The sequence below is a fragment of the Megascapheus bottae genome, chromosome 12, assembly GCF_031878675.1.
Source record: "Megascapheus bottae isolate mThoBot1 chromosome 12, mThoBot2.hap1, whole genome shotgun sequence".
Taxonomy (NCBI): Eukaryota; Metazoa; Chordata; class Mammalia; order Rodentia; family Geomyidae; genus Megascapheus; species Megascapheus bottae.
In genome coordinates this window covers 8,216,836-8,241,911 of record NC_143520.1, presented here as the reverse complement: position 1 = coordinate 8,241,911, position 25,076 = coordinate 8,216,836, and the positions used below count along the sequence as shown (strand labels likewise).

At 39.4% G+C, this 25,076-nt stretch overlaps 1 long non-coding RNA gene across 1 annotated transcript; it reads right to left on the bottom strand.

The window, feature by feature from the left end:
* Positions 1 to 1,512: 1,512 nt before the first annotated feature.
* On the bottom strand, positions 1,513 to 7,908 carry LOC150056171 (uncharacterized). Its single transcript, XR_016537300.1, has 4 exons — positions 7,771 to 7,908; positions 4,121 to 4,386; positions 3,254 to 3,371; positions 1,513 to 2,404 (listed from the first exon to the last, which is right to left on the bottom strand). It is a non-coding gene; the product is annotated as an uncharacterized LOC150056171 (long non-coding RNA).
* Positions 7,909 to 25,076: the final 17,168 nt, after the last annotated feature.

The window sequence follows — 25,076 nt, the reverse complement described above, 5'->3', positions numbered from 1 at the left end:
CAAGTTTTAAAGAGAATTTCCTATCTATGTTTTCCTCACTAAATTCTTCTCATCTATCTGATTTCTACTTTCCAATATTCATCAGCCAATATTTAAGATTATTATCAAACTGACCCAAAGCATCATGGGAGAAAAGCTCATTTTTTTTATCCTACCCAAAGTGTCTACCACTTTACATCAACTCCCATCTTTTTTTTAACTTTTCAAAACATGTTAACTAGCAGCTTTATTTAAAAATATACAAATATTTTAACATGTAGAGTTTAAGATTTCACCTCCCATCTTAACCAAGGAAGTGATTTTCATATGCATGGCATCAATTGTTTGCCAACCTAGGACAAAACACAACTTCCCACTAGATGATGGGGTTATTTTAGTTCCTATTTGGCCAAACATTCTGCATTTTTAAACAAAGTAACCAAAGAGCTACAAGGAATTATTTAAAACAGACACTTATTTTTGCATTACTTTTATCTGATTCTAATTTCAATCTGCCAATTTACTTCTGAAAGTATCTCCTCCATTTTGATTTCACCATTAAGAATGAAAGAAAAAGTAAGGTTTCTATTCCAAATGGCATGTTAAAGTTAGAAGTTAACCTCCAAGATTATTCACAGGAGTTTCAAGAGGAAGAAGAAATGGAAGGAGAGAGTAATATTCCAGAGTCCATGGCTGTTTGGGACAGAATTGTGTCTGCTACCACTTTGATCTTAAATGTTCCCCTAAAGCCTCCTGAATTAAAAACTTAATCTACAAAGAAACATTATTGAGAAGTGGTGGAATCCTTAAGTGGTGGGGCCTAGTGAGAGGTCTTTAACTCCTCAGGAGCATGCCCTTGTGGAGACAGGGAGAACCTATCTCCTTCGTACTGTTCTTTTTTGCAGGAAGCGTGCAGTTTTCCTCTGCCACACACCCCTGCCACGGTAGTATAATGAAGCTACACAATCATGGATGAGAGCCTTTAAAATTGTGAGTTAAATCTTTTCATTTTCTAAGTTGACTATCCTGTGTTTTTTTTGTAACAAAGTTAAAAGAATATCCATTTCAATTTTGTGTACTGGAGTCTTACCTGCAAGTAACTCAGAACGTGACTATAGAGATAGACTCTCTAAAGATGTAGCTAAATTTTGAAATTTCATTAAAGGCTGGAAGTTTGGCCTTGTGGTAGAGTGCTTGTCTAGCATTCACTAAGACCTGGGTTTGATTCCTCCGTACCACCTACATGGAAAAATCCGGAAGTGGTGCTGTGGCTCAAGTGTAGAGCTCTAGCCTTAAGAAAGCCCAAGGACAGAGCTCAGGCCCTGAGGTCAAGCCCCAAGACTGGCAAAAAAAAAAAAAAGGCATTCGAGTGGATCATAATCAATCTGACTGATATTCTTATGAGAAGGGGAAATAGGACACAAAAAGAGACACCAATGGCAAAGTACAGAGAGATCTGACCATGGACAGTGCACAGGCTGCAAGAGGGCAAACATCTGAAAATTAAGGAGTGAGGCACCAGAGGAAATCATAGACCTCTTGATTCCAGGACTTTGATAACATTAATTTCTGTTATTTAACTAATCCACTCTGAAATATATTGTTATAACAGATCTAGAAAATTAATAATTGTGTAAGAATTCTGATGTAGTAATAAATCCTCTACAGAATGACAAAGTCTCAAATGTTGTACTGTAGCCCATGAAACTGATTGAAAATTGTAATGTACTCATCTTTGAACTCTATTTGCCATGCACCTCGAGGCTTAAAAAAATTGTGGCTGTGAATCCTATTCTATTCTTTTCAGAGATGATATCCAGAGTCTGTCATTCTTCCTTCATCCTGGTATCTAAGAACCAATGAATGGCTTGTGTGAATTGATTGTAGGACCTACTCCTAGAGTTTCAGATTCAGTAGGTCTAGAAAGGGCCCAAGAGTTTACAGTACTAGTACACTGCAAGTGACACTTGATACTTTGAGAATCATTCTACCACATACCAGGATACCAGCCACCCCTATTCTCACTTGCAATAAAAAAACAAGAGTACAATGTATCTTTAGGGCCCTGCTTGAATCTAGCAAGCTAAGCGGATGAATTAATTTATGTTAATGTTAAGAAATATATTACCCATTAGGGTGTTTGGCTTTACAGATTCATTTAGCAATAGTATTAATTGATGGCTTGAAATATCTTGCCATAAGTCAGAAGCAGCCTGTATTCTTGAGGAAAGGCTAATTGCTATTTTAAGTTATCGCTAGATCTCAGCAGCTTTATATAGTAGGAATTTATGCCTTGTTCATAGTCCAGTGCAGATGCTGAATGGAATGGTTACTCTGCTCCAGGCCTCATTCAGGTACCCAGCTTCCTTTCATCCAGTGATTTCCCATTCTCTGTAGCTGTGGAGTCTTTCACTGGATTCTCAATCTGGCAAACAGATGATGAAAGAAAGAAGTATAGCAGGAAATGCTGAGAGCTAGTTTTGTCATTTACCTTTCACATCGCCATCAATTTTACCCACGTTCCATCTGCTAGAACTCTCTCACCTGCACATCTAATTGAGGGACATGAGGTGGAGGGAAAGAAGGAAACCTTTGTCATGTAGACTTTTCATGGTCCTTGGAATCCTGAAATCAAGGCAATTGCAAGGGACCAACCATGCAGTTTTGTTGGAAAGCTATGGTATCAAGCCAACTGATCTAGCTTTCTCATGCCTGGCCATGAAAGGAAACCGAGATCCATACAATCTCCACTACCTAAAACAACAGGCTTGAATTGAGCAGATTAAAGAGGTCAATGGTCATATGCCCAAACCAGATAAACCTGAATTAAGCTTATGCTGCAAAAGACAGATCAAAAGAAAATAATATATCAAGCAAGGGCAGAACTATACTTTAAACATAAATTCTATAACTCAACTTTGATGCCCTATAGTGTGCAGTTCTTCAGATTTTACAGATTAAGAAAGAAAGGCCAGAGGTTAAAATCTGAAGCCAAGATTGTCCCATTACAATGTTGAATCCATTTTTCCCTTCATCATAATGTCACAACTTCATAGTACAACTTATTCACTAGCAATATATTAATGTGGAGCAACCAAGTTTGCCATTATTGTTTGGTCCCCAGAAATCTACCTACTATTACTGTAGCTCCTAAATTCTCTGCTTTGGAAAAAGTAAACATACTCTATTTAACTTTTATCAACTCGGTCCTTGTACTCCTCAGCCTGTCTGAACCTCAGTAGCAACATTAATAAAATGAGAATTATCTTAGTACCTCATAAGGACACATGAAACAACTCCTGTCATATACATGGAACATTCACACTTTTCAGGAAGTTATTATCCTCTCTGACACTTCCATGTGGTGTATTGACATGTAAGGACTGACTGACCTGGAGAGGGAAAAAAGGGCAATGGAAGAGTCATTGGTATTAGTAGATACGTTCTAAGCCTAATGCCAATGGCTTCATGTGCTCACAGGCATTTAGGAAAAGCACTTGAGTGAAGATGGTGAAAGAACTGAAAGCAGACTTTCCCCACACTTGCCTGGGAGTGCAAAGCATATTTCCTATTTTGTTCTGCTTCACCTAGTTCCACTTGGTAACCAGCAGTGGTCAGGATTGTGTGGAGCGCAAGGTCGAAGACATTCAGTGTATGGTCCGTTCCGTATTCTCCCCACAATGGCCTTCTTAGAACCACGCTCAGTGCACACAGATCACTCAGGCCCCCTGACCCCAATGGGCTCTAGCCCTCATCCCTCCCTACAACACTGCTCAGGAGCTTTCTGCCATCCACCTCCCAGGGGTCACACCCACTCTCACACTGTTCTGCAAGATCCAGGTGACATGCACGATCCACCTATGTGCCTTCTCAGCAGCCAGGGGTCTCTGAAGGGTCCCCTTCTCCTGTTATTTAAAGTTCTTATTTCTTGTACTAGAGATTAATGAAATGTATTTCACAGAGGTAGCATGGCAGAGTGAACAAAAGAAGGGCATTTGTGTCACACAGATCTGTCATCTTCCAAATGGGAGACTCACACTCAGTCACTTCATCTCCTTTCAAGGCCCTCAAGTGGAGAATACAGATTTCTCAGGGATCAGATGAGGACTGAGCTGGAGCCTGGCACGTAGAAGGTACTCACAGATGCTGGCCTTGTCTCTTCTCTTCCCTTTTGCTTGGGCCATTCTTGAGGTCAGACATGTTTCTAATTCCCCTGATGTCTCCAGTCTTGCTTGCAGATGGTGTACACGATCAGTGTCCACAGAATAAAGGAATGAATGCACTCAGAGCACAGAGCCACTTACTGAACATGAATGAGCAGATTAATTGCTCTGTTTTCTTGAATGTCTTTCTTTTCTCCTGTCTTTCCTCTCAAAAGATGATTAAGAGGACATGGTTGCTCAAGTTCTTAAAGGAGAGAAAAATTAAACAAGTCAGAATTGCTCACTAATTTTCTGAGGCTCATCCATGCTTGGGCTGCCCCTCCCTCCTGGGACACATTATGGTGGCCCGGTGGGAGGAGGCACAGCTGCTGCTCCAGCCTGCTGTGCCATCTCTGTATTCTAACATAGGGAGAGGATCCTCAAGCAGCTTGGGAGTGGAGGCTGGCCTCTTATTCTGAGAGTAGCTGTGCGAATGGCAGTAGCTAAAAGGAACCCTAGGATAGAATTATCTAACCTGCTTGGCCTGCCACTGGATATCTGAGGCTAAGAATTTGGCCTTTTCTCCAGCTAAAGAAGCTTTTACTGATGTGAAAGTGATTTGACTCAATATAAGATGGACTCAATATAAGGCCCCCATGATAGGATCCCCATATCATAAAGAAGGACCAGATCTGGTGTAATTTTATCTTGCTATCGTTGTGAGGGGCTTCGGGATCAATGAAGGTAGGAGGTCTATTTGCATAGTCCTATAGCATGCACACCAAATCAGCAGACAGTGTGGGGAGAGAGACCAAAGACTCATGTGGAACTCACATGCTAGAGAGGACTAGGGTATAATAAGCATCGGAATCGTGGGTAAAATGACTGAATATAGGCCTATGTCACATTGTCTCCTTGGTCTTCTCAGAAACTTTGTGAGGCAGCTCCAACCATTTCAGAATCAAAGAAACTAAGGTACAGAAAAATGGTCACTTGTCTGAGTCCTCATTGCTAATGGTTTTCAGAGTTCAATTGAAGTATTCCTTAATACTTTCACATTCTTTTATTCTACACTGACTTTTGATTCCAGTTCAGAACTCCCAAATCTTAAGGTAACATCAAACTTGCCTGGACATCCTGTTAAGACACATGTCCCAAGGCTCATTTCCAAAGATTCCATAAGACTAGAGTGGAACCTATGAGCCTGCATTTCTTCCAGGTCCCAGGTGACACTGCAGGGTTGACCTTGACTCTCTGAGAAGCAAAGTGTAAGGAAAACTTGTAGCTGCCAGGTCTTAACAGACTAGGAGGCATAAATCAAATCAGAGCAATGATTCCCAAGAAAGCCGAATGTATGTGGCTCAGGCCTGCAATTCTAGCTTACTCAGAAGCTAAAATCCAAAGAACATAGTTCAAAACTATCCTGGGCAAGGAAGTCCATGAAACTATTACCTCCAATTAGCCCAAAAAACTGGAAGTAGAGCTGTAGCTCAAGTGATAGAACACTAGCCTTGAATAAAAATAGCTCAGAGACATTGCCCATGCCATGAGTTCAAGCACGTACACACACACACACACACACACACACACACACACACACACACAAATTCCCCAGAAAAATCAAAGTAGTTTGTTCTAATGTCATCATTTTAAGTTCTGCAACTTCTACCCAGTGTAACTCAGAGAGGTGAAACATCATATCCACACTGATATATACTATCTATTTATCACCTTCTCTCTAGATCTATTAGATATAGATGGAGAGATAGATCTCAGAGCTACTTTTCAAAAATTGTATTATTTCAAATTCTAATTTGGCAAAATTAAAATAGGGAAAGTATTTAAGTTTAATATGGAGTTAAAATAACTCCAGAACTTGAATGGGACTTGAAGCTTTCCTTCTTCTACTGAATTGAGTTGGCTTCTTCTTCAGGCCTCAGTATTGCAGGCAGTCCTGCTACAGATGGATCTTTATTCCGAAGGTGCTAGAATCTTCCCTAGAATGGTCTCAAATGCAAGGAAAATGCAGAGAAAGATCCTTGTCAGTAGTGGAACGCAAGTTAGACCCAGGGCCCTGTCTCCTCAGGGGAGCTGCTTAACTTATGGCTTGAATTAGAGGAATATACAACATTGGGTCTGGAACTTCCCAGGACTAGCTGGCTTTCTTTCCTCTGGGAAGATATCACCGCAACAGGGACATTTTAGCTAATCTTTCCAAGACTGTGATCTCTGTTTGAACTAACCATCCAATAGCCAAAATGACTTTATAAATAAACTGGAACTATTCCCTGACATTTCAAGCATAACTCTGCCTGCACAATCCATACCATGATGGCAATTTTGTGGGCAAAAGCCCCAAAGATGTTTTCTTCAGCGATTACAGAGGTGTCCTTGGGTTGACTCAAAACCTACACTATCCAGTCTTTGTGCTCTCAACACAGAGGCCAGAGAGTTCTTTCAACCTTCACTAGGAAGCCCCTCAAAAAATGGTTTACACTGAGCTCAGAAGAAAGAAAGTGTACGCATACCAGCTAAGAAACCAGAGGACCTGGGGGGTGGGGAGGAGTGTAATAGAGAAGTTCCAGGAAGAGGTGTGGAGAAAGAGATCCAAGGGGCCTGCCATGCTCATGAGCTCTGGCACTTGCAGAGTTTACAGCCTCAGCACACCTGTCACAGAGAGTGGAATTCATAAAAACCAGGCAGAGAGTGAGCTTCCATGTCTGGCATTAGCATTTACAAGCTCCATCTTGGGCCATGTGGAATGACTGCTTTCTGTGGCCACCAGGATGTGAGGACCTTGGGTCTAGTATGTCTCTTTGGAATGCTTCTCTTCTCTCTACACTGCTGATTTCCTTTTCATCTCAACCTTTTCTAACTGCACTGTAACTGGTGACTTTCTTTCAGTCTACTGATTCTTAAAATCCAGATGTTCTTAGCTTCCCTAGAGTTAGGGTACAGGTTGAACATCCTTTGTTCAAAGTGTTTGGTACCAGAGTACCTCAGATTCAGGATTTTCCACTTTTTGGAATAATTGGATATATATGTACATATACACAAATACATGTACATATATACATATCTGTATATGTATGTACATATGTACATATGTAAATATATAAAATATATATTAAAACATAAACAGAAACACAAAATTTATTTTTATTTCATATGTTCCTTATTAAACACATTTATTTATGTTTCATATATATCTTATAGATATAGCCTAAAGGAAATTTTGCTTATTTTTGTGCATGAAACAATTGCTTCATGGTATGGAATGTTTCCATCCGTGGCATCATGGCAGTACTTGAAAAATTCTGGATCTTTGAATATTTTGGATTTTCAGATTAGATATGTTCAATCTCTTACCAAAGAGAGTCTTGTGAGACAGCAGCTTATTATCTGGCAGTCTCTGCCCCAGCTTCTACCCCAGGCCTACTCCCACCTCTGTACCCGGCACCTGCCGATTCTCATTGTAGCTCCTCATACTCTGCCACCCAAGTCCCTTCATTGATGAGAAAGACAGACACAGAGAAAATGGTCAGAAATAAGGCCACATACACAGAAAACACACACACACACACACACACACACATACACAAACACACACAAGAGGTTTATCTAAAGAGGATTTAAATTTCAAATTTACCTAGCCTTCTGCCAGTCCACCTTTGACCCTGCCTTCTGCTGCAACTTGGGTAAACTTAACAAATAGTTGAAGCAGTACTATTTGTAACAATCCATTTATGCAAAAAGAGAAACACGTTCATGGAAAGGGAGCTCCTCATTTACCCTGTGTGAACAAGAGTGAAGACACAATTACAGCTACACAGTTTAGCAACAGCATGAACCAAATCAGGCAATAAGTGGCCCATTTCCTTCTGTTCCAATACACCCCAATTAACACAAACAGAGGAAGGAATAAATTTAAGCAGGAACAGCTTATCAACATACAATTAGCACTCAATAATTTATCCCTGTAATGCCAGATCAAATAAAAACATGTGTCATAAATCACTTACTCAAGTAAGCCTCCAACCCTATGCTATAATAATTTTCAGTTGATTGTTTTCTAGTCACTACTCTTCTGCCACATTATTTTTGTTTTACTTTTCTTTTTCTTTCCTTTCTGGGAAAGATCCGAGACAGATAGCTATAGAGGCATTTGCTATCCTCCAGAGTTCAAGGTCATATTAACTATAAACAGAATTATGGGGTGGAGGGGGAGCTGCTAAGCTCCACAGAGCTGACGGTCAAACCCAACAGCTACAGAGAACTGTGAGCTTTAAGATTTCAAAGTATTTGCGGGTCCTCCAATCATTACAGGTAGAAGCATTTTCAGGTACCTTCTATCTATAGCTTCCATTTTATTTCAAGCAGTCAATACTGGCTCCATAGAAATAAAAAACAACTTGAACTCCTCCTATCTTTAATAATATCTGTAGATTTAAAGGCAATAATGAAGTGCCTTGAACACCTTTTCCTTAGTGCCCTCACCAGGTCTTAATCTTTAAACTTTTTGTGCTGAAGATGACCGGTGTATAGCTAGATGTTTTCTACATCCTTCCAACTCTGTTTCTCTGACTTCCTTGCATTTGACTTAGTCATTGAGGACCGTGGGCATGAGACTGGGTGGGAAAATCCCGAAAACGAGATATGGGAAACTGTTGAACTTCATTCCACTTGTCTGCCCTAGGATGTGCAGCCTGCCCTCATTACAGTCCCAAATTTCACATTTGCCAATTCATCTACTAAATATATAACCTCAAAATTAATACTTGTGATACTTTCAGGGTCCTTCACAGAAGTACACAGAAGATTCTTTTTAAAAAGTTGGGCCATCCAGTGGACACATTCCCAGTGGAAGTCAGCCATGGGGAAGCTTAGCCTTCTTGTTCTAGCTCTTCCAAAGTGAGTGTCATTTATCAGGTAAACTAAATGTCATATTAGTCCATCTTCTCTCCCTCCCCCCCCAAAAAAAAGGGTGGAACTAGATGGAACTAAAGCCAATCATGTTAAGTAAGCAAGCACAGAGAGACCAATAGCACATGTTCTCTCTGATACACATGACAACCATGGCAGAGGCCTCTCGGTGAAGATCAGAAGCAAGATGTATGACTGGTAGGGTCTGTATTTAGAGAGGCTTCAGCCATGAGTAAGAGTGTTGTGATTTGTGAAATCACTTCATGAATGGGCAAGAGATATGTTTTGCTGGGCACTGTGGCTCACACCAGTAATACTTGCTACTCAGGTCTAGCTACTGGGATCTGAGGACCCAGCCCAGGCACTAAAGATTGTGAGACTCTTATCTCCAATTAACCACTAGAAAAGCAGAGGGGTAGGGCAGTAGCGTTGAGCTGAAGAGCTCAGGGACAGTGTGCAGGCCCAGAGTCCAAAGAGATAGTAAATTTTCTCTAAGCAGAAAAGGAAGCCTGAAGGAATCTGACCTTCTAACTCCTCCAATTAAGGTTGACCACCCTGAATGAGAATAGAATATGGTAGTGGAGAATAATGAGAATCTACCATGGTTTCCAGCAGTGCACATGTTCTTCAGAGATTTTGATCCTTCTAAACAATCATACTTGTTCCCAACTTCTACTAAGAGGTCTCTACCATGGTTCCCACACAGAGCCCAAGCTTCCCTGTTGTGATCATACCACCTCCTTCAAGCGCTCCAGTACTACAGGTAGAAGTAGCTTCCACTGCTCTCAGTTCCTAGGGGCTTTCACCAGGATTTGTTCAGTTTGCCCCATTGCCAGTCTTTGGTGTAACAAATTCTCTGTATTCAATTTTGTCTGTTTAAAATTAGGATAGTTCCTATTTTCCAGCTTGTGATGTAGTTTGCTTCCCACAGGAATCTCCATACCTGACCATACACAGGAGCCATGGCAGATAGCAGTCACTGAGAACTGCCTGAAACCATGGTGTTGAGAAGGTGTTATACTTAGGCCTCACAACTTCCTCCATTATAGCATACTTTCCATTTAGCATAATCTAGCATATACAAAAGTGGAGAAAACATTATCACAATTCCCCATGTACCCATCATTGACCATCAACAAATACCAACTCATGGCCAATTTTAACTCAGCTATGTTCCTATCATCCCCTTGTTTGAAGCAAAATCAGATACCAGTTCCCCATAAACACTCAATATGCATCTATAAAAGATAATGACTCTTTAAAACATAACCATAAAACTACTGAACTGAATGAAAATTAATAATGATGGTATCTTATAAATCAATTATGAAGTGATGGTTGAAATTTCCCCAATCATGGTTCATGGTTTTGTTTGCATCAGCCATATATGGGCCTTATCATTGCAATTATTCATTTTTTCCAAATCCTTTTAATATATAGGCTTCCTCCATAACATCATTCTTCTTAAAATTTATTCTTTGACTTTGGTAGACTTTGTTTCGTCGTTTTTTAACACTTTTCTTATTTGTACTTGAGTAAGTAGTTCTAATGGATCGATCACAATTGTTTGATGACTGTGCAAATAGGATAGATTTCACTCTCCTATCTCATTGCCTCATTGGTTAAATTAAAAATTTTAATGATCCCTGCCCAAAGATTGCAAAATGGCAATATTCTAATTCTATTCTGCCTATCTTTAGTACCTGGAATCCTTTCACATGAAGAACAGTGAAAACAGCTCATATAAGAACAGCAGAACAAAAGAATGATTCATCCACTGTATTTAATTAACAGTTTTTCAAAACAATGAATTGGTTTCTTGGCATCCTACAAAGGTGGTCATTGATGGTGCCTGTCTTTTTAGTTATCACTACTATTATCTCATGGACTTAAGTGTATTCTGTGTGTTCCAGTCCTACACAGTTACAACTTTTGCTCATGTTCAAATTGATCCATAATTAGCCTGTGGAAACTTGTTTCAAATGGCCGGCTCCTGAGTCTTTCTGATGCATAAATGGTCCGAGATAGATTTTTTTTTTTTGTGGTGAGGCAAAAAGACCTAGGCTATCTTATGTTCTGCCCTGAACCAAGCATTAACTACTCATCTGAGAAACTCAGAATCTTCAAAATGGAAAATTATATGTGATGACAATCTGTGCACTCAAGATGCTCACAGATTGCCATTATTTCTAAGCTTTTTTGGTGGGTAGGGCCAAAAGGTATATTTTTAAATATAGAATGCTTCATGGGTTTAAGCTTTTCACTCTAGGTCAGGGCTTTCACAGTTTAAATTTTACCTCATGGATATTACCTCTGAATCTCAAAAATGGGGTTTATAATAACATCCACATATATATTCCCTATGTAATGTTCTAGAATAATCTCAGGAAGCAATGCTGACATTTTTACCTACAATATTATTATTGCTGAAAACAGTTTAAGTGCTCTTTTCTTTTTTTTGTCTTCAGAGCACTCATTTTTGTTCTGAGGCTAACTCACTAATTGATTTATGCCTAGTTATCAGTGACCCTACCTTATCAAAGCAATCTTGAAGCTATGATCTCTTTTCATTGTACAATAAGTAAAAACAGTTGATCAAATTAATCTTTTATCTGTGAAGATGGGATTGACTATAAATTGCACTCTGCTTCTAAGTTGCTGTCTACACAAAGAATAGAAACAACATTTAACACAGATTTTTTTTAGGACAAAAATATCAGAATGAGCAGAACTGCAAAAAGAGAATGACATGAGTTACCCAAAGACCAGAACTCTAGGGATAAGTGAGTACTGAAAAACTGGGAGGGGAAGTTGTGGAGCTCAGAGTTGACTGACTTGTTCATATTGCTGAACGCTGTCCAACATACTATGGCCGAACATGAAACCTACAACTTCACATTTCTACAAATACTGATGCCTGAGCAGACCATTTCTGCTCTCTTTCCATCTCCTAATCTCACTTGAGATTCTGCCCACTGGCACAATCAACTGAATCTACTTGACAAGAGGTAATCAGCTACACAGCCCCTCAGAGAGAAAAGAACTGAAAGGCAGGAAGAAGCTTACCTGAAACATGTCCAGCTCCTAGGTGTGTTTTAAGCCAGGAGAAAGGACTAACCTTTTCTCCTGTTCCCTTTCAATATCAGTGGTTCAGGACCAAGATTAAAATCATGAGATGTGGTGAATACACAGAGATAAGACATTTTATATAAATGCATTTAAAATTCATTGACCTTAATGAGGCTAAATGAAAAGAACTCTAGGATATGGAAGCAAGAGCTTTATCTTGTTTGATTGTTGCTCTTAATGTACTGTTATTTCTCTTCTTTTTTTTTGCCCTTATGGTTAATCTCATATTGTTACTGCATCTGACTTTGTTACTTAGTATATTGTATATATGTTTGTTTATTTGAAATAGGAAAGGAAAGGGGAGAAAACAAGATGATTGGGAGGAGGTAGGTGGAGGGAAATGAGGACAAAAACATGAGAAGGGGAATCAATGTGTGAGAAGTAATGCACCTATTATCTGATGAATGTAACTGTAACCCCTCTATACCCATCAATTAAAAATAAATAAAATTCATTGACCTTAGAACTATCAAACTATGGTCATCTACTCTTCTATCCTCTATTCTCTCACCCCGAAATGTAAGGAAAGTAAAAGTCCTATGTTTATGAACAGGTATGTAGGTTCATTTCAGCTTACTTTAAAATTTTATCTTCTCAAATTGAGTGCTAGTGGCTTATACCTATAACCCTAGCTACTCAGGAGGCTGAAAGTTAAGACTGAGTTTGAAACTAGTCCAGGCAGGAAAGTCTGTGAGACTCTGATCTCCAATTAACAAGCATAAAGCTCAAAATAGAGTTGTGGTTCACGTGATAAATCACTAACCTGAACAAAAAAGATTAGGGACAATGCCTAGGCCCTGAGTTCAAGCTTCAGAAGCAACCCCCCCTCCCCCAAAAAAGCTGTTATCTGATTAGGAATAGTTTACCAATTAAATAGGATAGCACCAAGGCAAAAACAGAAACATTGAAATCAACTGTTACAGTCATTCTTCTCTAGATGACATATTGTTGCTATATATAGTTTAGATATGAATAATGAGGAGGTGTTTACAAGCCCATATTTAGGGAAAAGCTGGGCTTATCACAACCATAACTATGATGGAATGTCTTGGTGATGGATTTAGTCATATATTATCTCAATTTGTTCTGTCTGGGATGCTTTTCTATTTAAGGTATTAAATGATTTACTTAAAATGGACAGAGAAGAATTTAAGCAAGTTATTTAACCATCACAAGCTTCTTATCTATGAAATAGAGATAACAGTATCTATTTCAGAAAGCTTCTTGCTTAAGAAAAAATGAAAAGATACTCATAAGGAACTTGGAACAGTGCCTTGACATACTGGAAGCACTCAATAAAGTTAGTCTTTTTTTCCTAGGGAAATAATAAAGAAATAAAATATTATTTCAGTTTCCAGCTAATAGTACTGTTACTTGAACATTTCCTCTTTTTTTTTTTTTTTTGGCCAGTCCTGGGCTTGAGCTCAGGGCCTGAGTACTGTCCTTGGACTTTCTCAAGGCTAGAGCTCTACCACTTGAGCCTCAGCACCACTTCCGGCTTTTTTCTATGTATGTGGTACCAAGGAATCGAACCCGGGTCTTCATGCATGCTAGGCAAGCACTTTAACCACTAGGCCAAACTCCCGGCCGAACATTTCCTCTTATACACTATAGATGATACTAGATTCAGCTAATGGTACCAATAAAAGATACATTAAAATAGGATGGATACAGTGAATTATATACTTGATAATTGTAGAGGCCCTCATGCCTAAGTCAAAAAACTTTTGCTCCTCTGAGAATAGGGAAAAGAAACTTTACACAAAAATATCTAAAGAACACTTAATGGGAAGATTTGGAATCAAGTATGGGATTGCATTCCTGTAATCCTACCTACTCAAGGAAGATTTTGGTTTGAGGCCATCCCAGATAAAATGTTTGTGAAACACCATTTGAACAAATAATCCAACAATGGTGGTGCAAGCCTGTAATCTCAGTTATTCAGGATATATAGTTAGGAAGATCACTATGTCAGTTTGGTTTCAGATAGAAAATACAGACCCTATCCAAGAAATAACTAACGCAAATAAAAAATAAGAATTGTGAAAATTGGGTCCTCACAACTCAAATAGGTCATCTGTTTTAAGTTGAAGATAGAAAATGGGGACAAAAATTTGAGAATGAGGGACACATGGGATCATCCTAACTGTTGGAAAAAACATCATGCAGGTCCCTATTACTTAGTAAAAAGAAACCTATGTCTCCCAGCCTTATTATCAGAAGGTTCTGCTTTACTACCAACTATGGTAGAAGTTAAAACTCTCACTTCACATAAAGATCTATGCAAAGGATCACATTCCCCAGAAAGAAATTTAAATTCACAGTAGAATGCCTAGCTAAGGGTGGTAATATCTCACCACAAACTATTACTGTGTGATGAGAGCCTTAGTGCTCCCTTGTAATATATGAGTCATGAGCATTGAGGTAAACTGAAATGATGCTCTCTCTACGAGTCACAACTGGATTGTGATACGTCCCCCTTCTATACTCTCACATGCAGGTGTGGATATGCACACCTTCTTGCACGTTCATTAACATACAGAAAGATTTATCCTGGGTGTAACCATATTCCAGCAGCAGACCAGTGCAAACAGGATGTGTCCTTGTTGCTCCAATTCTTTCTGAAAATGATGATCTTGCTAAAGAATTCTTGAGATATTTCCGGACATAAAAGGCCATTTCTCTTTTAACTAAATGATAGGAGCATTCATGGAAAACAGTGAGCATTAGGATGAAGTAAAACTGCGTTGTGCTTAAATGCACAGTAGAACTAGGTTGTTGCTGAGGTAATTTTGCATCTGATGTAGTAAGACATTCAAAATCCATGCAAGTCATACTACATCTTTGGATGCTGCTCACAAATGGCAGTCGTATGCCCAAATTATTCTGCCATCCAAATTGTTCTCCCATTCCTACCTTCCCCAACATGGTCCTAGAAGAAAGGGTGCTGAGATGTTGTTCTCTGTAGCATCCATGTTCTTGGGCTTTCAGCCTATAATACCCCAAGTTAATGAAAACTGTACTTGGAGGAAATATCCCAATGACCCGAAATATAAGCCTGTGCATGTACTCACAATGGTGACTGGACAATAGGCACTATATATTTAGTCCAAGAGTCATTAAATTATCCTTGGAGACTCATACCTAGAAAGATACATGAAAAACTTGTCTCTTGGCCACCCCTGACTCCTCATGATAAGGTTATCCCAAGTAGATGCCACAACCCACAGCTGGACTCCACTCTACATCCCACTCGTGGACCTGATCTCATTGGTTCATCTACGTGCCCCACAGACTGTGCACTGGCAAAAGCCTCTGTTCTCCTGTCAGAAATGCTTGAATGGAGGATAAGAACAAGGAAGTCCTGAGTATTACTTTGGTGTCCTATTTCCTGTGATTTTATGGACACAGCTGGTACAATGGTAACCACACTCAAGGGCCTGCTGGTTCTGCCTGTACTCTACTACAAGTGCATTGGGTCTGATAGGCACTTATTACTTATGACGAAAGGCACTTCTGGTTAGATGGATTGCAGGTATGCTGTGGATACTGACCTCCCTAAAGCTGAGCCTAGAGACTTAATCCAAATTCCAAGAAGAACTATAGGCCTCAATAGCCGGAGCTTCTCTGGCATTATTGTGATTTAATGCCATCTGTCCTCAACTAGTTGTTATCAACAAGCTATTTCCTCTGCATCAAGTTCAAATTCCAAGGGGAGAGGAAATTGTGGGTCACTAAGTTGGGGATGGGTCCTGTTCCTGGGGGTTGGTATCTGCCATTTTGGACAGAGTTGGCAGGAAGGGCACATTGCCATCGGCCACTCAGCACAGGCATGGGCAGAAACAGACTCTGTGCAAACATGAAATGGCATAGGAAGTCTAGAAATTTTAGATGTCATTACATATCTCTAGAACAGTAGTTTTCAAACTGAAACTCACTTTGCCCCTCAGAGTCAGCTGGTTATGTCTGAAGATAGTTTTGTTTTGCCCCGTGGGGAAAGTGATTGCCACAGGCATCTATCAGGCAAAAACTAGCAATGCTAGTGACTATACCACAATGTACACACAGCAAGGAATTGTCTAGTCCCACATGATAAGGCAGAGGGGATTCATAACAAGCATTCATCAGATTCCCAAAGGATTCACAATCTAAATAGCCCACATCCTAGACTTTGGCAAAAGGCAACAGAGAATTCTTTTTTTTCATATATCTTTATTGTAATTAATAGAAGGGTTACATTATATTCACCAGATAGAAGGTGGATTACTTCACAAACATTGATACCCTTTCTCATGTCTTGGTCCCCATTTCCCCCCCACCCCCACCCCTCATCTTGTTTTCCTCCTTCGCTATCCGATTTCAAAAAACCAAATATGCATATATACAATATATCAGATAACCAGGTGAAATACTGTAATAATATGAGATAACCAATTGGCAGCAAAAGAGATGAGAGATAACATAGTATATTAAGGACAACAATCACTCGTTATATGGCTTTTGTTTCTATATTCTGGAGGTCCTTTCATTTAATATCATTGTATATGGCCTTATGTATCTAGGTTTTGTTCTATTGTAAACCTCTCCAAAGTTTCTACTGATTGTGACAAATGAGGGAAATCATTGAGCCTATGTTCCTTTGAATCTGGCTTACGTCACTTAATATGATTTTTTTTCAAAGTCTTTCCATTTCCTTACAAATGGGGTGATGTCATTCTTTCGGCAACAGAGAATTCTGTGTGGCATTTTTTTACTTCCTGCCTGGAACTCCCATCTGCACCCATGGCAGTGCTCACAGCTTCCACAGTGCTCTAGCTGGGCTAATACTTCCCGGAAAGAATAGATGTCTGAAATCTGAATACTTAACCCTGAAGATCCATACCCAGAAAGATATAATGCAAACTTGCTCTCCAACGACTAGCTTTCTACATGACCTCTCAACCTCTGACACTTCACAACCTCAACCTGTCTTATCACACATCATGCATGTAACTCAGGCTTTGTCATGCCATTTCCCTTTTCCAGTAGACAAATGTCTTTTTACTCTACCTGCAGCTTATCTGTTTCTATCTCTATTTCCCTCTTCCACTGGATAGCCAGGAGACTCAGACCTTCTAAATGTAAGGACTAAGCAACAAAGCATCATTTTCCTACTAAGCAAAAGAAAGTTGTGAATTAGACATATTGGGAACACCATGTTAGTTTCTGCAGCACCTGAACTCCAAGGCCTCTCTGTGAGATGCTCTTTAAGTCTCTGCCTGGAATAGAGACATAAAAAATACAAACACTAGGGGCCGGGAGTTTGGCCTAGTGGTAGAGTGCTTGCCTAGCATGCACGAAGACCCGGGTTCAATTCCTCGGTACCACAAACATAGAAAAAAGCCAGAAATGGTGCTGAGGCTCAAGTGGTAGAGCTCTAGACTTGAGAAAGTCCAAGGACAGTGCTCAGGCCCTGAGCTCAAGCCCATGATTGGCAAAAAAAAGAAAATACAAACAGTAAATGGGGAGAATGCAATGATAATACTCAAGGCACACGTGTGAAAATGAAAGCAGGTAGCCTGAGGGGCTGGGTAGCGTTGGGAGAGATGGAGGAGAATGATGGAAGGATGATGGATATTGAGCAAGATACACTGTACTTATAAATTGACCTGCTGGATTAAAACCATTTTGTATAACTAAAGATAAGAAATGAAATATAGAAGTAAAAATTATAAACACTGATTTATTATTAGACTCTGTGGACATTTGCAATCTGTTATAACAAACTTTAATGCTTGGTCTCCATTTCTGTTCTTACCTGACATTGACCTATAGTGCATGGGTGAAGGACCTTCTAGACGGATCCCTTTATGGAGCCACACATAAAGCCACTGAAATAAAATTCAACCTAATATCACCCAGCCTCTACCCTTATATGTTGTTTAATATTTAATTAAGAAATCATATGAAGCAAACTTATATTACAATAAGGGAGAAAAAAACAGGTGTAAAGCAGAGCCTAGTTTGGTAGTAAGCATAATTTTTATTTTCTTGTATGCTAGGACATTTGTAGAAAAGATTATTTTGCTGAGTATTTATCTTTTTCTTCAATTCCTTGAAGCATGTCTATTCCAGAAAGAAAGGATATTTAATAAGCACGAAAACATGTGTTTAAACCATTTTACAAAATTTAATTTTCTTAAAAAATGGTTTCCGGAGATGAGGTCTTCTCCAGCTTTTTTTGGAGCTGACTTTTCACCTGATCATATGTCAGATCTGACCTGTGTGACCTATGTGGGCCTGTCAGTCATGTGGAGTTTGATTCAGACCTCCCACCTGGGAAGAGCCACCATCCCCTGGTATCTGCTGGGACAGAAAAGCCAATACCACCAGAGATCTGGCACAGTTGTTTGATAAGAAGGATTTCATTACCTGGGAGCTTGTTTTATTGTGAAAAGCAATAAAAAAAAACTTCTGGAAGAAAGCCAGAGAGAGAGTTTTGAATAGTATAGTCCTGAGCGGTTTAGGCCATAAATATAATCAAAGTCTGAATCAAGTTTATACCCCAGGAAGCAGTAACAAATGATACAAAGTGTAGTAAAAGATGTTGAACATGGCCTAGGGAAGTTAATGAAACATGAATGGAAGTAAGCAAGTGCCGTGCTTTCTGTAAACCAGCTCCATGCTGGGCCCTGCTCCTAAGGGGAAACTAGGCTGAACGAAAGAGAGGGGCCAACCAAGCTCCTGGCAGCCTTATCCTCAGAGTTTACAGAAGCTACCACATTCTCAGGGCAGAGGTTGAAAACAATAGTTGAAAGTGCTTCTTGGGGTTTTCCATGCCTGGACTGGAGTGACAAGCTAAGCTAAACCTGACCCTGCAACTGGCAGCACCTGAGGTTAAATGGTTAAAGATAAATTATCCTCAAATGACTTCTCCAAGAAATATTAACAAAGAAAAATAGAACAATGCTCTTTCCAGTGTTGCAGGTTCTTTAATCAAAGGAAATAGTGATGCCGCGCTAACAAAAGCAGTTTGTTTCCTTACAAGAGTTATTTTTGAACACAGTACATCTCCTTTTTCTGGAGAAGTAAGAAGTCCCAGTGTGCTGGCAGGGCTCTAAGAAAGTTGTGTTCATTGTCCAGGCCAGGAGAGGAACTGTGGTATGTAGCTATTCTGGCCTGGATGCAAGCCTTGAAAAGGCAAGGATCCCTTGTTCTCAGAACAAGAAAAATCTGCCATCAAGATCTTCCCAATTTTCTCACACATGCATACACAAAAAATCGTCTTCAGAGCAAGTGAGCACCTTTCTGTAGAGGAAACAGCTTTGTCTGACTATCATGTGGGTAGATTCAGATTCCTCTTGCTAATAGATCTACAGACTGCAAGCACTGAAGAGAACGTCCTCCCGTGCCAAATTCAAGACTTCAGCCACAACGTGATATGCCCTGCCACAGGGAACTCTAAACTAGGAACACAGCAATTGGTTTTGCGACTACACAGTGCCAGCCATGTTTTTTGTTTTTTTGTTTTTTTTTTTATCATTTTGCATGTTTTGCACCTGAAATATATGGAAATTGCCCCAAGGCAAATGACAGTTCTATACTCAAGGGCTCATTCTCTTTTTCAGATCCAAACTAACTCAATAGTGGCTTTGAACTGTAGGAAAGTAGACACAAAGCAGGTCTTTAAAAGGCACATGGATGGCAAATTTATTATTGAAAAAAAAACCTGGACATGGATTTCATATACAGTTCAAAAGTGCTTCAGCAGTGTGTATTCCTGTGAAGCAAGTCCCTTAGAAATCCAGCAGTCAGAGGGAGAGGTCACTAGGTTTGTTTTTTAAAGAGACAAAGAGATACGGTGAAGACGAAAGAAGCTTAAGAACTCTGAAAGTCTACCCTTGTGGAGAAAGAAAAAATAAACACATAAGTAGTGGAGGGGGTGGGGAAGATAATAAAGATCACTTGGGTAGTAAAAAAGACAGTTTACGTTCAGCAAAGATCTGATTGTACTTTTGAACTATTGGAAGCAGGAACGGAGGGAAAGAACAAATAAAAACCTCAAGATTGCTCAACGAAAGTAACAAAACATACAGCAAAGAAATACACAAGAGGTAAGGGGCTAGAAAAGTTCCTATGGGCTTTCAGACCAAAACAGACAGTATTAGACTTCCTAACTAGAAAGACAAAAAACTGGGAGTGAGGAGAAGAAACAAATCAAAAGGCAATAATACATGAAATATCTGAACATCAAATCCTAGCAACTTAGGAAACTTCACAGAAAAACATGCAAAGAAAACACATTTTAAAGGATAATTATATATTTAGGTCATATATATATATATATTCTCTAAATGATTTTTATAATTCAAGTTGTTAGCCAAGTATGGTGCTATGTGTCCCAAGCACTTGGGAAGCTGAGACAGGAGATCAAGAACCAAAATCCTGACAGTGCTATATAATGAAAACCAATCTGGGCTTCATGTTGAGAATCTATCTTAAAAGAAAAATGATTAAACTGCTTGATGAAAGTTTGTTGGTGAAAATAAACTTGTTCTAAATTTACTATTATAAATTATGATTAATCTCTAAAATGTGACTTTGGGGTTCTATGATTAGATCTAGTGGAATAAATCAAATATCCTTAACATGTGTAAGCTTATAAAAACTTATATTTCTTTTGAATAATACCTATTGATCAATATTAGATTTTTAATACCACCATTACTTTTGCCCCCAAAAATTGAATCTTATTTTCCCTCTAGCTACAGTGTCACCTTGAATAAATGAAACATAGAATCCTTGGAATACTTGAACTATATGTGGTATAATGAATAAAATAGAAATGTTAGACTTTTACTGTAGCTTTACCATATGGGGAGTTCTTACTGGAGAGACAACAGATATGGTAATCAAAAGCTTTGTAAAATAATAAAATGCAGCTAAATAACTTTTAACAGAAAACCTAGCCCCATTTCCAGCCAGCTATGCTACTCCCCAGTGGTTAACTCACATGTGCCAGCCTTGGCCCACTCTGGGCAAGAAACGATCAGTTACATGGCATGGAAAAGAACTAGATATGACTAACCAACGAGAATGGAGTTCTCAAATGGTCCTGAACCCACCACTGACAGTCAGGCACCAGGAAACAGCCTTAAAAAGAAATCACCTGGAAAATGTTGGTGAGATCCAGAGAAAACATTGAGGGTGGTGGAATTCACCAGGAAATGAGTCAAGCATATTGAGCCATTGCCCCTGAGTTTGCTTTAGCTAAATAGGAGAAAATAGGCGTCTTGCAAGTTAGCGATCTTCCCTGGAAATTGAATTAGTAAAGGAGGAAATTTTGAATAGAAAAAGAGTACCCTGGAACTGGCACTGTAGCTCAAGGGGTAGGGTGGTAGCCTTGAGCTGAAGAGCTCAACACCCAGGCCCAGAGTTCAAGTCCCATGACCAACAAAATAGAAAAGGAAAGGAAAGAAAAGAAAAAGGGCTCCTTCAGACATGGTCTTCTCATTCTTTTTCCCCCTAAAATGTTGTGTGATTTGGGAAATGATGAAAGGGTCAGGTATAGTTGTATATGCCTGTAATCCCATATATCTTGGGGTGTGGAGGGAAGAGGGAAGAGTATCACCATCTGAGGCTAATTCAGGGGAAAAAAAACAGGAGACCCAATCTGAAAAATAACTCACAAGCATAAAGGACTGAGTGTGCAGCTCAACTAGAGTGCCTGCTAAATAGAAGGCCCTGAGTTCAAACCACAGTACCAGAGAGACCCATGCAATGCAACAGGAATGCCAGCAACAATCAACAACATGGCCAGGCAGGAAGGCAGCCCCAGGACAGCAGCAGAGTGCCAGTGACACATTAATGGGGGGGGGGGGATATGCACAGAAAGCCCTTCATAAAACATGAATACAACTTCCAGCAAGACCTTTTCAACAGGCTTCAGTAAAGCTTTACGACAGCCATGGTTGAGCTGATCTGTTAGCTGCTATTTAGAAGTTCTTCCAAGTGCTGGTGAAAAGCAGGAAGTAGAAACTTACTTGTTCATGAAGTTATAAAATCTCTCATGTTTTGCCTGTCTTCTGTCACAGGCTATTCTAAGCCTAAAGCCTTGTCTTCCAGAGTTCATGCCCTTCCTTTTTCTGTTCTTCAGAGCTTATATTAGTCAGTTTTCATTCCCTATAATGAAATGACTGACACAATGTACTTATCAAGAGAGAAGGTTTGTTTTGGAGGTTCAAGTCCATTATTGGGTAGACTCAGAGTTAGGGACTCTGGACGACAACTGTAGAGAGAACTGGCAGAACAGACTCCCAGGATGCAGAAAAGAAAAGGAAGAGGCCATGATCCCACAGTTTAATTACCTAATATCTTTCTGTAAGTCTCCAGGTCCAAAGGTTCCAACACCTCTTGGTGGTCTCACAGGCTGGAAACCAAGGTGTTATTAGTTGAGCCTCTAGAGACCCTTACACCATAGCAGATTTTATTTGTATTTTTTCCTTATCACCTTCCCTACTTCTTCCCCACTATCCATCAACAGAACATATACAGACAGGCACTATTATCTAGGTCACTGGACATAGTTTAATTTTGCTTTAGAGGCCTTAGAGTCCCAGAGATTAAAATAATGATGTATGTTACACAAGTTAACCATCTGTCAATATTTTACAATTAAGACTTTCTAATCTATGTAAGCCTTGCAAAATGAAGGGGAATAAATGTAGATTGATATGAAGGAAAAAGCTAAATAAACAGAAGCTCATTTTGCTATTCCATTTACTTGTATATGTTTGAAAATTTACATAAAATTAGTCCCTTAGGTACAGAGACTTGTCTGTATATTCACACACATTCATACACACACACACACACACACACACACACACACACACACACACACGCAGAGTGGAAGCACTGGACAAGAGCTATCTAGTCCTGATTTACCACTGCCTCACTAGCCACTCCTCGGGAAATGGTGAGCTTTGACATCCGTCAGTCTATGCAATATTTTGCATTGTCTTGAAAATGTGTATATGATGTCATCTTTCTTCTGGCCTCCAGAGTGGAGCTGGACAACTGGACCACACTTCTTTGCATGGAGATGTTCAATAGCAGCTTTAAATAACACTCTTCACCCTTCCCCACCATTTCAAATACTGCTCTCGGCCCCTTGCTCAAGCTGAAAATGAAGTGAGGGTGTAATGGGCTATCATAGGAAATAGCCAGGTATGCAGCCAAATATTTCCCCTTCAAATTCCCTCTAACAGACAGCTCTGTCAGAGGTTCTGTTCTTCTCATTTTTGCCTGAAAGTGTTTTCCTCCTTTTCAATAGCGCATTCTTAAATTGCCAAAGTATGCATAATATATGGCCTCCCGCCATCTCTTGAACAGTTGGATTTTATCTCCTCAGTTTGGGTTACTTCTTATCCTGTTTTATTTATTTTACCTCTGCTGTCTTCTCCTTAATATCATCTCTCTGAAATTCTCTGGAATAATTTCTATGACAAACGAATTTAGTACATGCAAAAGAGAAGGTCACATTCCAGACATCTTTGAGAATAGTCTGTTTATAAGCCACTCAATAGGCATTTTAGTATATGATAAAATATTTTAATGATTTGGACTAATAAGGAAGAACCTAGTTACAATTATAAAATATTTTAAGAGAAACATCCTATAAAATAAAAATGATTGCACTCAGTAAAGGACACAGGCTTGCAAATCATTTGAAGTAGGAATGCCTGCAGGCTTGTTTTCATAAATAGACAATAATGGTTTTAATTAGCAAACTCATAACTGGGTGAGTAAAATTTTGTTTCTAAAGCCGAAGGAGTAGCGTACCTTTGTAACGAGGCTGGTCAGCAAACGTGCTTCCATGATTTGTGTGTTTCATAGATCCTTTTTTAAAAATTTAAGGTAAAGCAGGATTTCTTCCTGCTTCTATTCTCATAAATTTTGAGATACTAGGGTCCAAATTCATGAAGTCATCTCTCATACAAAATCCTATCATACAAGATGTCTTGGGAGCATTTCTAACCTTAAACTTAAAAAAAAAATGCATCTACAGCTCTTCCTACTACCTTTTGTTTTGTTGCCCAAAGAAGAATGACAATACTCACCAAAAAATTTACCATTGGCCCACACGCTAATTGCAAACTGTAGGAAAAAGTCCTGAAACCACTAAATCCAGGCACAAGTACCGTGGTCCAAAATGTCTGGTGAATGGTAGTTGGGACTGATGCACACTGGTTATCACCCAGTATGCCTCCCAGGTACTTTCCCTCCTGATTCCTTTATTTATATATTTAGTATAGCATATTGTGGATCTGTCTCTCCACAGTTCTGTCCAGTGGAATTAAGCTCAGTGATGGGCAAGCATTGCTACAAAAGCTGTTTACAGAGCTTTTATCAATGTTGGTCCAAGCTTTAAAATTTGCGATTCATCAGAATGAGGACCTTAACTGCCATGATGACTACCTAACCTGACACAAATAAACAGTCCTTAAAGCGAAGTATTAATGTCCATACTCCATACTCTTTCTAGTGCATACACCCTAGGTTTAACACACCAGTTTGGTCCTAGGCACCAAGTAGGAATTTCATTTGTAAAAATGTGTCTGAAGCTGAGGTTAACATGAACCTAACATCTAAGATTAAGAAAGGTGGGAGGGGGAAACATCCTCAAGTCCCCAGAGCCCTCTCTGTTCTCATGTAAGCTCTTTTTTATTAGCTACAAGTGGATTTTCCACATTGTACCTTTCCAGAGACAAATTCCTTTTGCATTTGCCTCTGTTACTCAACTAAAACTCATTTAGATGCACCTGAAAAGCAAAATATAATTTAGGAATATTAAAACACCACACACACACACACACACACACACACACACACACACACGTAGCCCAAGGGTGTCTTAAAAGT